The sequence below is a fragment of the Silene latifolia genome, chromosome 7, assembly GCF_048544455.1.
Source record: "Silene latifolia isolate original U9 population chromosome 7, ASM4854445v1, whole genome shotgun sequence".
Classification (NCBI taxonomy): Eukaryota; Viridiplantae; Streptophyta; class Magnoliopsida; order Caryophyllales; family Caryophyllaceae; genus Silene; species Silene latifolia.
In genome coordinates this window covers 84,895,304-84,906,108 of record NC_133532.1, presented here as the reverse complement: position 1 = coordinate 84,906,108, position 10,805 = coordinate 84,895,304, and the positions used below count along the sequence as shown (strand labels likewise).

Sequence of the window (10,805 nt, the reverse complement as noted above, 5' to 3'; positions counted from 1 at the left end):
CTCCGGTTTTCGCCTATCCTTTACCCCATTATGATTCATCCAACTCCGATTTCTATTCATTCTTGACCCGAAAACAGAAAGCAAGTTAGTAAAAAATATTGAATTGAGACTAATTAGAAAAGGAGAAAGCTTACTGACCAAAAAAAGCTAGGATAAAGGGTCCATTTTTGGGGACTAACCACAATAAAAAAATTGGTAACCAGTGAGTTGTATAATGAAACGGAAAGCCAAAAGCACAGAAATACAAGTGAAACTAGTAAAAAACTCTGTAGTCAACAACAATATTAGCTTAGTAGTTAGTACATCAAGAATTAACTTTAACAATAAAAAAACAATCTACTGAGTTTCCAACTCCATTGGAAATTCTCTTTACTTCTACTTGTTTAATAGAATTAATCGCTGAAAGTGGCGACTCAAATCATGCCATTCTAAATATAAAATTGTGAAATTTTTTCGAGGCCGACAAAATGGTAGTATTAAATTACAAATTGTGACTAATAAATTACCTCTATATGAAACATTAAGTCAAACTACACAACAAGATTGACAATTACAACAACAAATTTTAGATTAATTAACAACACAGCTCTCGACATACACATACACTTATATAATGGACCATTACTTTATTTTTTCCATTGAACACTTACTACTATATTTTTTCCTTTTGTTTATCAGGATAACCACTAAACAATCGTCTCATACACATACATACACACTTATTTATTTATTTCAAGTATTTCATTTTTCCATTCTTAAATCTTATGCTTATTTGAACCAATTATTGTATAATGAATCCCTTATCAAATTCAGGGAACTGTTAAGTTGCTCAAATGGAGCTCCGAGATACGACAATCGATGGTGACGACGACAACAACAACGACAAAGATACAAAAAATTCCCTTAGACACTACTACCAATAATTCAACTGACAACAATGATTTAATAAAAAACAAACCTGCGAAAGTAAGATAAGGAAGGAGAGATTACGGTGATCTGATGAAGAAAGCGATAAAACGAATGGTAGATTCTAGAGAAGAGAAATTAGGGTTTTGAAATTGGGGTAAATTATTTAGGTGGGAATTATACAGGGAAAAATAAGGGGCTTATTTGGGTGTAGTGTAAATTATTTGGGTGGGAATTATTTTGGGGGGAAATTTTTGCGCCTTTTTTTTTCCGAGTAAAGGCGACAATTTAGTGTAAATTGCAGCCTATAAGAATTTTAATGGCGACAAAAACTAATGTCGTCGCCGAAAGTTGATAATAGGGCAACAAATATTTGTATCGTTGCACAAAGGGTAACTTTTAATGACGAAATTAAGGTCGTTGCCTATGCTAATATCGTTGTGCAACAAGTTTAATATTTGTTGCCCATATTGAACCATTTTGTCGCCCAAACCACTTTTTCTTGTAGTGTGTGTATGGAGAAGGTAATGCGAGGTTGATGTCGGGTTTTGTTGACGGAGCAGGTGAAATGGCGGTGGAGTTTCCGGTCATTGAAGAGAGCAGGTGAGGCACGGGTTGACATTGGTTTAATGGTGATGGAGTAATGGCGGGTTGGTTTGATGTGTGGTGATGACGAATGATGGTAAATGGATGATATGGTGAATTGGCGAGTTATGAAGAGATGGTTGCTGGGTTGTTTGAAATTCAGGGGACGGTTGTTGATGGTGGATTAATGGAGGATGGAGATGAGCTGCACGAGTTAGTTTGTCGTGATTCGTGATTGAAGCTAGTATGAATGGTGATGGTGAATGAAGGCGTGGATGTGTGAACTGAAGCAGGGGAAGGTGTTACGGTTTGAAGATGATGGTGAGAAGGAACTGTTGTTGATGACGGGTTTTCGGGTTGAACTGAATGGTGAATGGTTATGGTGCCTTGTTTCGAGCTGCTGCTGCTGTTGAGGATGCAGGTGAATGACATGGTTATGAGTTGATGAAGATGAAGTAACAGGGGATGTACTTGACTTTTGTAGAGTCAAATGTTTGACTTGGGGTCTTGCTTGACTTCCACTTTTTATTACTCCGTATAATAAAAACCCGTCTCAACTTGCTTTGCTCTTCAATTTCACTCTCATTATTCCGCCTTGCTTTCTCCTCTTTATTATTCCGCCTCACCTACAAATTATATAAATATAAATATGATAATAATAATAATAATATATAAAACCGATTAATTATTAAATATAACCACGAGGACTAATTATTATAAATACGTAAATAAATGAGCTATGTGAATATTTCAATAAAAATACAATTAAATACTAAATATGACAAAGACATCTAATTATTATAAACTAGTTAATAAATGAGCTTTTTAACCGTTTAAGCATTCAAAATCGGGTCGGAATAAGGTATAAATGCGGGGTAAAAACTACCAAAATACTACTCATCAAATCTCCCCACACTTAAACCTTACTCGTCCTCGAGTAAGCTCATTAAATTAAACTAAGACCCGTAATATAAGAAAGCTAGCTAAACTAATAATATCCGATGAAAGGCAATTAACGGGCCTTCTCCGTCCCTTCAACTCACACCGAAACACAATGAGGTATGCATTCCGATGCAAGGCAAGTGGGGGCTTGCAGAAAATTTTGACACATCTAACATTTAAGCACGAATCAAGATATAGGATGCATCACAAAAAGTCAAACCACTTTCCACATCTAAGCGGCCGTTTTGCTTTGAACAATTAAAGGTTTTGGTCGGGAGATACCGTCTCATAGTCTTGGCGGGGTGTCAATGCCCTAGTGGTGGCTCAAGCAACCTCAATATGACAACCAAATGCCTAGGAAACAGATTCAAAGGCGGGAAAGGGGGAAGCAAAGCCTAACCTTCGAGATTTACATGACACACACAAGATTCGACTAAATTGACCCATGACTAAGGGGACCTAGACCACCGACTTCCTCACGGTTTTCACTAGTCTCTCATTTTCTTTTTAGAACGGGTGATTTTTGTGCCAAAAAGTAACCAAAATCACTCAACTACTCGACTCGTGAGACATGCCCGCAATCTAACATGGAATCCTCTCCTACAAGACCATTAATGAGATGCAAAAAAAAGGAAAATATGCATAAGAGAAACAAGGGTTGTAACGGGGCTAGGTGACGGGAAGATACGGGATTGGTGCAAGCACCATTTTGGAAAAATGTGGAGGTACACATCAAGAAGTTACCAAAATTCCATTTCTTCCACTTTATTGCAACAAATGAGTAACGTCTACACCCTAACAAAAATTGGTTCCCCGAATTTATGCAAACATTGTGCAAACCCGACTCACTTTGGAAAAACACGAAAATTATCACCTTATTGCAACCAATGAGTAATGTCTACACCCTAACAAGAAATTGGCTTGCCAAAATCAAGCAAAAATTGTGTAAACCCGACTCACTTAGGAAAAACATCAAATGCCCTTTTATTCTTGCAACGCCTTTTTCTACTCCATTGATGAAAGGAGTGTTGCTTGGCTTTTTCTCATCAAACAAAGTATAAGTGCAAATTTTTTTCTTTTTCCTTACATTTTTCTCCTTTTCTATTTTCTTTTCTTTTCTTTTTCAAAACCTCTTTATTCAAACCAACCAAATGAAGGCAATTATTCCGACTCAAATCATCAACTAGGACTCAAAACACCCTTCTTCATACAACCAACAACATGTAAGCAACTTTCTTGATAAGGGAAGGTTGTTTATGGTATGTAGCTAGTTTTGTAGGTGCCAAAAGAGAGGTTCAAGCTCAAAAGGGGTTAGCAAAATAGGATCTTGTCTAAAGGGTCGAAAAATAGGCTTATTTGGCAATGTAAGGCTCAAAAGTGAAATGCAACTAATTGTTTCAAAATATGCACATAAATGAACATCTCATGGTCTAAAAAGGAAAGGACGCCATGCTTGTGCGTCGTGATGTAACATGCCACGCAAAGAGCCTACTCACACCTAAGGCAGACCGGGTATGGATGTACCGGTCCCAAGGAGGCTCTAAACCTCACATGAAAGTAGCTATGTCGAAATCTAGGCCTAGTCTACGGTCTTGGTCTCACATGGTGGTCAAAACTTTCCGGTCTAGCCTCATTTCCCGGGTATTTGCAAGCAAACACCCTAACAAGGAAGTCACAAGGTGCAAGCCACTAAGAGGAGAAAGACACGGTCTAGACAATATCATCATAGAGGGTATCATGCTCCCTTCCTAGACCAAATTTTGTTCAAAAATTTATATACAAACTCAATGCAATGAGAAGGAAACACAACACATATATACATGTGAAACAAATGCATGCAAGAAATTGAAATGAACATAAGGTAAACATGCAACAATTTTGACTAATCCTAGCAACACATCAACACCAACAATCCACAAGTTCCCCAAGGGAACATCCAAGGCACAAAATCCCATTCTCCTTCAAATATGCAAGATATATATAAAGAAAGAACGGTAAAAGAGTAAGAGATTAGAACGAGTTTACCAAGCGACGTCTAGCTCCTTTTTGCCTCAAATGGTCAATGCATATGCCAAAGGTTAGCCAAACATATATATACAATGCAATATTTTTGGAATTTTTGAATTTTTTTCGATTTTTAGGCATTTTCTTGTTTTTTTCTTAAATTTACAAGTATATAATGATATGAACAAATATAGACAATATTCACAAATTGGATATTTCCCTCCCCACACTTGAAATTTTCATTGTCCTCAATGGAACAAAGTATAGGGAGAGAATAGGAAAAATAAACAACATATTTTTGGTGGTTTTTGAATTTTTCGAAATTAAAGAACATGTTTTTGGATTTTTTTTGAATTTTTGAAAATAAATAACATGTTTTTGTATTTTTAAAATGATGGAATTTCCTCCCTACACTTATTTATTTACATATTTCCAAAGGAAATAAATGTGTGGAGGAAATTCGGAAATGAAATACATGTTTTTGTTGATTTTTTGATTTTTCAAATTTTTAGTGGTTTTCAAATAAGAATGCAATGCATGATCTAACCTATATGCAATATTGAAATACGATGCAACCTATACTATATGAATGTAAAGAGAGCTAATTTAGATTAGCTCCTTATCGAATCATGTCACTAAATGCAAAATGCGGAAAAAACTTAATTAAAGAGGAGAAGAATATATACATTGCGGTGGTTCTTAAGTAACTCCACCAAACCTCTTCATTCAAAGACTTCATTCAACCGGGATCAATATCCCGGGATCCCACCAACCTTCCACCTTCAACACAAGAGTCAACAACACACGAACCCTTGTTCTTCCTCATCATATCATGCAACTTACTCATGGTATCTTGAACTTCTTGCCATTTTCGGTTCATTTCTTCTTCAAGCTTTTCCTTAGTCTCTTTGTCAATATTAGGGTCACATACCCTCTTTCCTTTCGATCTCTTCCTCCATCTTTTTGGCTTCTTCTTTTCAATTCCCGGTTTTGATTTTGGAGGGGCATTGGTGCTAGAATTGAACTCGGTTTCCCAAGTCTTGCCCTTTTCCCCACACTTATCTTTAGCATTCACTTCTTCTTCAAGGAACTTATCCGGTGGCTCATCATCAACTTTTGGCTCAAAAGCAATCAAGAGTTCCATGTTCTCATCTTCATTCTCATGGAGCTCTATAGTTTCCACGGCAAACATGTTTTGAACCACGGTTTTCCTTGAAGCATGTGGTAGCTTGAATTCAACTTTTTCCTTCCCGACTTTGAATGACAATCGTCCCTCTTTGACATCTATGGTAGCTCCTCCCGTGGCCAAAAATGGCCTACCAAGAATGATACGAGAGCGTCTTCCCATAGGGATGTCCAACACAACAAAATCGGTAGGAATTGAAAGCTTACCAATTTGAACCATGATATCCTTGAGAATCCCTTTCGGAGACTTGAATGTCCCATCGACAAGCTTGATTGTAATGGAAGTGCGGGTTAAGATTGAAATATTTAACCTCTTCACAAGGGCAAGTGGTATGACACTCACACTTGCCCCTAAGTCACACAAAGCACTATCCACCTTTTGGTCACCAACGGTACAAGGAATTGAGAAACTCCCGGGATCATCAAGTTTGACGGGGATTTCTTTAGATTTGACCACATTGCACTCCTCACTTGAGGCATCAAGCTCATGGCTACTAATGCCCACTCTTCTAGAAATGACTTCTTCAAGGAATTCGGAGTAACAAGGCATATCTACCAAAGGTGGATTGGAGGCTTCCATTTTCTTTACCAAGTCCATAAATTTATCATACCTTGAATTATCATTGGCCCCTTCTTGCTTGGCCAAAGAGTGTTCTTCTATCATCACCATCTCTTCTTCTTCTTCCGGGTTCTCCTCAACCTCTACCATCACATTTGGTGCTCCCACAATTTTTTCAAGCACAAATTCTTCACTCATAATGGTTGGTGTACTCATAACCATCTCTCCCTTATCCGGGTCGACTTCAACATCTAAGCTTGTACCATGAATTGTCATTATTTGCTCAAGCACATAATATTCTATGCTCCCTTTTTCGGGCTCATGGTCAACTTCTTGAAATGTTTCCATAGCCATGGAAAAGGGAGTAATGTATGATAACTCCTCTTGACATGGCAAACCAAATGACTCTTCTTTTTCCTCTTCAACTCCAACCATGATAGCATTAACTTTCTTTGCCTTCATAGGGTCCCTTGGATTTTGCCCTTGTCTTAGAAACACACCCGGTGGTTTTTGAGCACTCATGAGAGCTTGGGAAGCCACTTTAGCTTCAAGACTTTTGATTTGTTGTTGGGTATTACTTGCCAAATCCCCTATCAACTTCACTAAGTTGTCATATTTATCATCTCCCATGGTATTACTAGCTTGGGGTGGTGGCTCTTGGTTGAAAGGTTGCTTGGAAATTGGAAAAGGAAAGCCATATCCTTGATCTCTAAAGTTGGAATTTTGGTTGTTCCCTTGGTACCCTTGATTAAACCCTTGATTTTGCCCTTGGTTGTACCTTTGATTATTGTTGTAGCCTTGATTGTTCCAATTGTTGTTGTTCCAGTGATTGAATCCTTGACCAAACCCTTGGTTGGCTTGGTTTCCTTGGTAAAAGTTTTGATTACCTTGGTTCCCTTGGTTACACCCATAATCTTGGTATGCTTGAGATTGGTTGGCAAAGTTTTGGTTGGATCCTTGGTTGTTGTTGAATGAGGGCCTAGGTGGACGGTTGGAGAAATTGTTAAATGCTTGGAAAGCATTCACCTCTTGCACATTGTTCCCATCAAAGTTGTTATGGTGGTTATTTGCACATACTTCATAAGTGTGACCCATACCTCCACATGACTCACAAGTTGATCTTTGCATCACTTCTTCCATGGATGGTCCATGAGGTGTGGTAGTTTGGCTCACTTGGTTCACTTGCTTCTTCCTACTCAACTCTTCAAGCTTCTTGGTGAGCATATCAAGCTTAGCATTAGTCTCCACATTTACTAAGAATTCGGGAGGGTGCGTACTTCTTCTCAAGACATTCACTCTTGTGCCATAGTTTGCCTCGGAGTCCACCATTTTCTTGATCAATGTCGCGCCCTCTTCACCATTCAAGTGATCAAATCCTCCCCCCGCGGAGGCATTTACCATCTCCTTAGTCCTCGGTAGCAAAGTTTGAAAGAATGTTTGAGTGATGTACCATTCTGGGATTCCATGATGGGGACAACTTGCTATTAAGTCTTGATATCGGTCCCAAGCTTCACCTAAAGACTCCCCATCCTCTTGTTGAAATGTATGAATCTCATTACGGAGCATTGCGGTCTTTGATGAAGGGTAATATTTGGCCATGAATGCTTTAGCCAAGGCATCTCATGTCGTGAAGGTATCCGGGGGGTGAATGTTCAACCACCGGTCCGCCTTGCCCGTCAATGAAAACGGAAATAACATCATTCTCAAGGTGTCCTCGGACACCCCATTCTTTTTCATCATTGAAACCTTCCTCTTAAACTTCCGGAGGTGAGCATGGGCATCCTCTTCAATATGCCCTCCGAACAAGTCTTTTTCAATCAACCTCACTTGGGCGGGGTGCATCTCAAAGTTATTGGGAGCCAAGGTGCCGAAATTAATTGGGTCACAAGCATCATTGTGGTTAGGACGGTTATGGTCACGTAAAGCCATTGGTGGTGGTGGATTTGGTATATGAGGAGGTGGTGTTTGAGGTGGGCTATTTGGAAATTGGAAGTTGTGAAATGGATTTTCTATTGGAGGCTCAATTGTATTGTTTGGTTGTTGTTGTGTTGTGTTTTCAATGAGAGGTTGGATGGGTGGATTTGCGTGGTTTATGGTTGCTTGAGAAGAGGTTCTAACCCTTGCAATTGTCCTATTCCTTAAGGCCCTAAAAAGCCTTTCGGGATCGGAGTCAAAGAGCAAAGCTTGGTGGTTCCTCCTAGGCATACGACTTGACAAACCGTAAGACTCCTAGTGCTTTTACACACTAGGGTAAGGCAAAAATCACACACTCTACAAGAAGCACACAAACTACACCAACAAGCAAACAACAACTAAAGACTAAAGCTAAAAACTTTAACTAACTAAGCATAACCTAACGCCATCCCCGGCAACGGCGCCATTTGATGTAGGGATTTGTCGTCACTTCCCAATCAAAAATATAATTTATAAACCCAATTAAAAGTAGTATTTATTCGGGTGTCGAACACAAAGATGGCAGTGGTGTATACTTAGTCCGTTTCAAATCCTATTTTAGTCAAACAAAAGTAAGAGGTTGATTAAACTGTAAACTAAGATGCAATAAGGTATAAAATTTAAACTAAATGAAATTGTTTTTTAATTAATAAGGGGAGGCTAAGGTCTTTGGGTTCACAAAGGGCAATTAGGGGGAGAAACAAGGTCTAACAAGAGAAGGGTAATAATAGTGGTCAAGGGTTTAAAACTAATTTCTTAGTCACCTTAAGCTCCTCAATAAGTTGTCACTTGATCGAGATGAAATAGCTACAAATAAAGCATAAAGACTACCCAATAGCATGAGCACCAAGACGGATCGAATGCATCAAAGAGATGTTCTAACTTTCATTAAAACTCATCGATAAGCACTTCTAAAACTATCTAATAGCACAATGCACCAAGGTAAGCCAAACATGTTAATGAAATGTCCAATTTTCATTGAGGCATTTCCACAAACACTTCAAATGCATTAAGAGTAGAAACCACATAATCACCCAATTCAAAAGGTTAACAACCCAAATTCATCCCCTTAATTACCCAAATTCCCCTTAGACCCTAGATTAGACTACTCACACATGTTCATGGGTGAGAATTCAACAATAAATTGCAACAAAACACAAGTAAACATTGTAAACATGATAAAGATTACTACTTTAGATGAATAATGATTAAACAACATAAGAAATGTAAACAATTGAAGTAAATGTAAACAAAAGATGAGAATTGTACCAACAAAGAGGAAATGAACAAGCTTGGACAATAATGGAAGAATGAATTTCTTCTTGTTCCCGAAATACAACCCAAATGACTAATTGTATACTAATAAGAAAATGAAGAACTAGCATAAACTAGAGAATAATTAAACTAATAATTAAGGAAAGATTACTTTTTATTGAATGAAAATGAGAGAGGAAATATTAGGGTTCTACAATATTTGAGAGGAGAATGAACTAATCTAATTTTCTAATCTCATTTCTAAGGTAAATTGGTAGTGTCCATTCTAATGTGTGTGTAGTGTTCCTTATATACTAGTCTAATAAGAGTATCACCAATAATAATAATAATAATAATTATAATAATACTACTAGAAATAAACCTAATAATACAAAACAAAAACAATCGACCAAAACAAAACCAACATTGACACAATTGAATTGAAGGACAAAATGAGCAGATGGCCTCTGCAAGCAAGCCGCCGAAGCCAGGCACCGTAGCGAGAACAATCAAGAAAGGGGAGCAATTTGGTGTTGTGTGTTGCGTGCCGGTGAGCCAGCAGAAGAGCCGCCGGTAGAGAGCAGCAAGATTGATGCGAGATTTGTTGATTGCGAGTCGTATGCCGGTAGGCCGGCTGTCGGGGTCATGACCGGTAGCGAGATCTTCAACAAAAGGAGGAAAATTTGATGTTGTGCCTACCGGTGGGGGTGTCATTGCTGCCGGAGTACCCGGCATAGAGAGCAAAGCTTCATAAAAAAACTCGTTTCGATTCCGAGTCAAAGATGGCGAAATTGATGGTGGTAATGGGGGTTTGTGGTAGTCGGTGGTTGCGGTGAGATGGGTGATGATGATTGAAGGATGGAGGTCGAAAATGATGGAGGTATGAATTGTTGATGGGAATTTATTGGTGAATGGTGGCTGCCATGGTGATTGAACTGGTGGTGCGTGGTGGTACAATTGAGTTATGGACTGATTTGGGCTAGATGCAGGTGTGTATGGAGAAGGTAATGCGAGGTTGATGTCGGGTTTTGTTGACGGAGCAGGTGAAATGGCGGTGGAGTTTCCGGTCATTGAAGAGAGCAGGTGAGGCACGGGTTGACATTGGTTTAATGGTGATGGAGTAATGGCGGGTTGGTTTGATGTGTGGTGATGATGAATGATGGTAAATGGATGATATGGTGAATTGGCGAGTTATGAAGAGATGGTTGCTGGGTTGTTTTAAATTCAGGGGACGGTTGTTGATGGTGGATTAATGGAGGATGGAGATGAGCTGCACGAGTTAGTTTGTCGTGATTCGTGATTGAAGCTAGTATGAATGGTGATGGTGAATGAAGGCGTGGATGTGTGAATTGAAGCAGGGGAAGGTGTTACGGTTTGAAGATGATGGTGAGAAGGAACTGTTGTTGATGACGGGTTT

General features: G+C 38.8%; 1 non-coding gene across 1 annotated transcript; it reads left to right on the top strand.

Annotated features, from left to right (window-relative positions):
• The first annotated feature begins 7,640 nt into the window (after positions 1-7,640).
• LOC141593825 (small nucleolar RNA R71) lies at positions 7,641-7,747 on the top strand. The gene has a single exon (XR_012521886.1). It is a non-coding gene; the product is annotated as a small nucleolar RNA R71 (small nucleolar RNA).
• Positions 7,748-10,805: the final 3,058 nt, after the last annotated feature.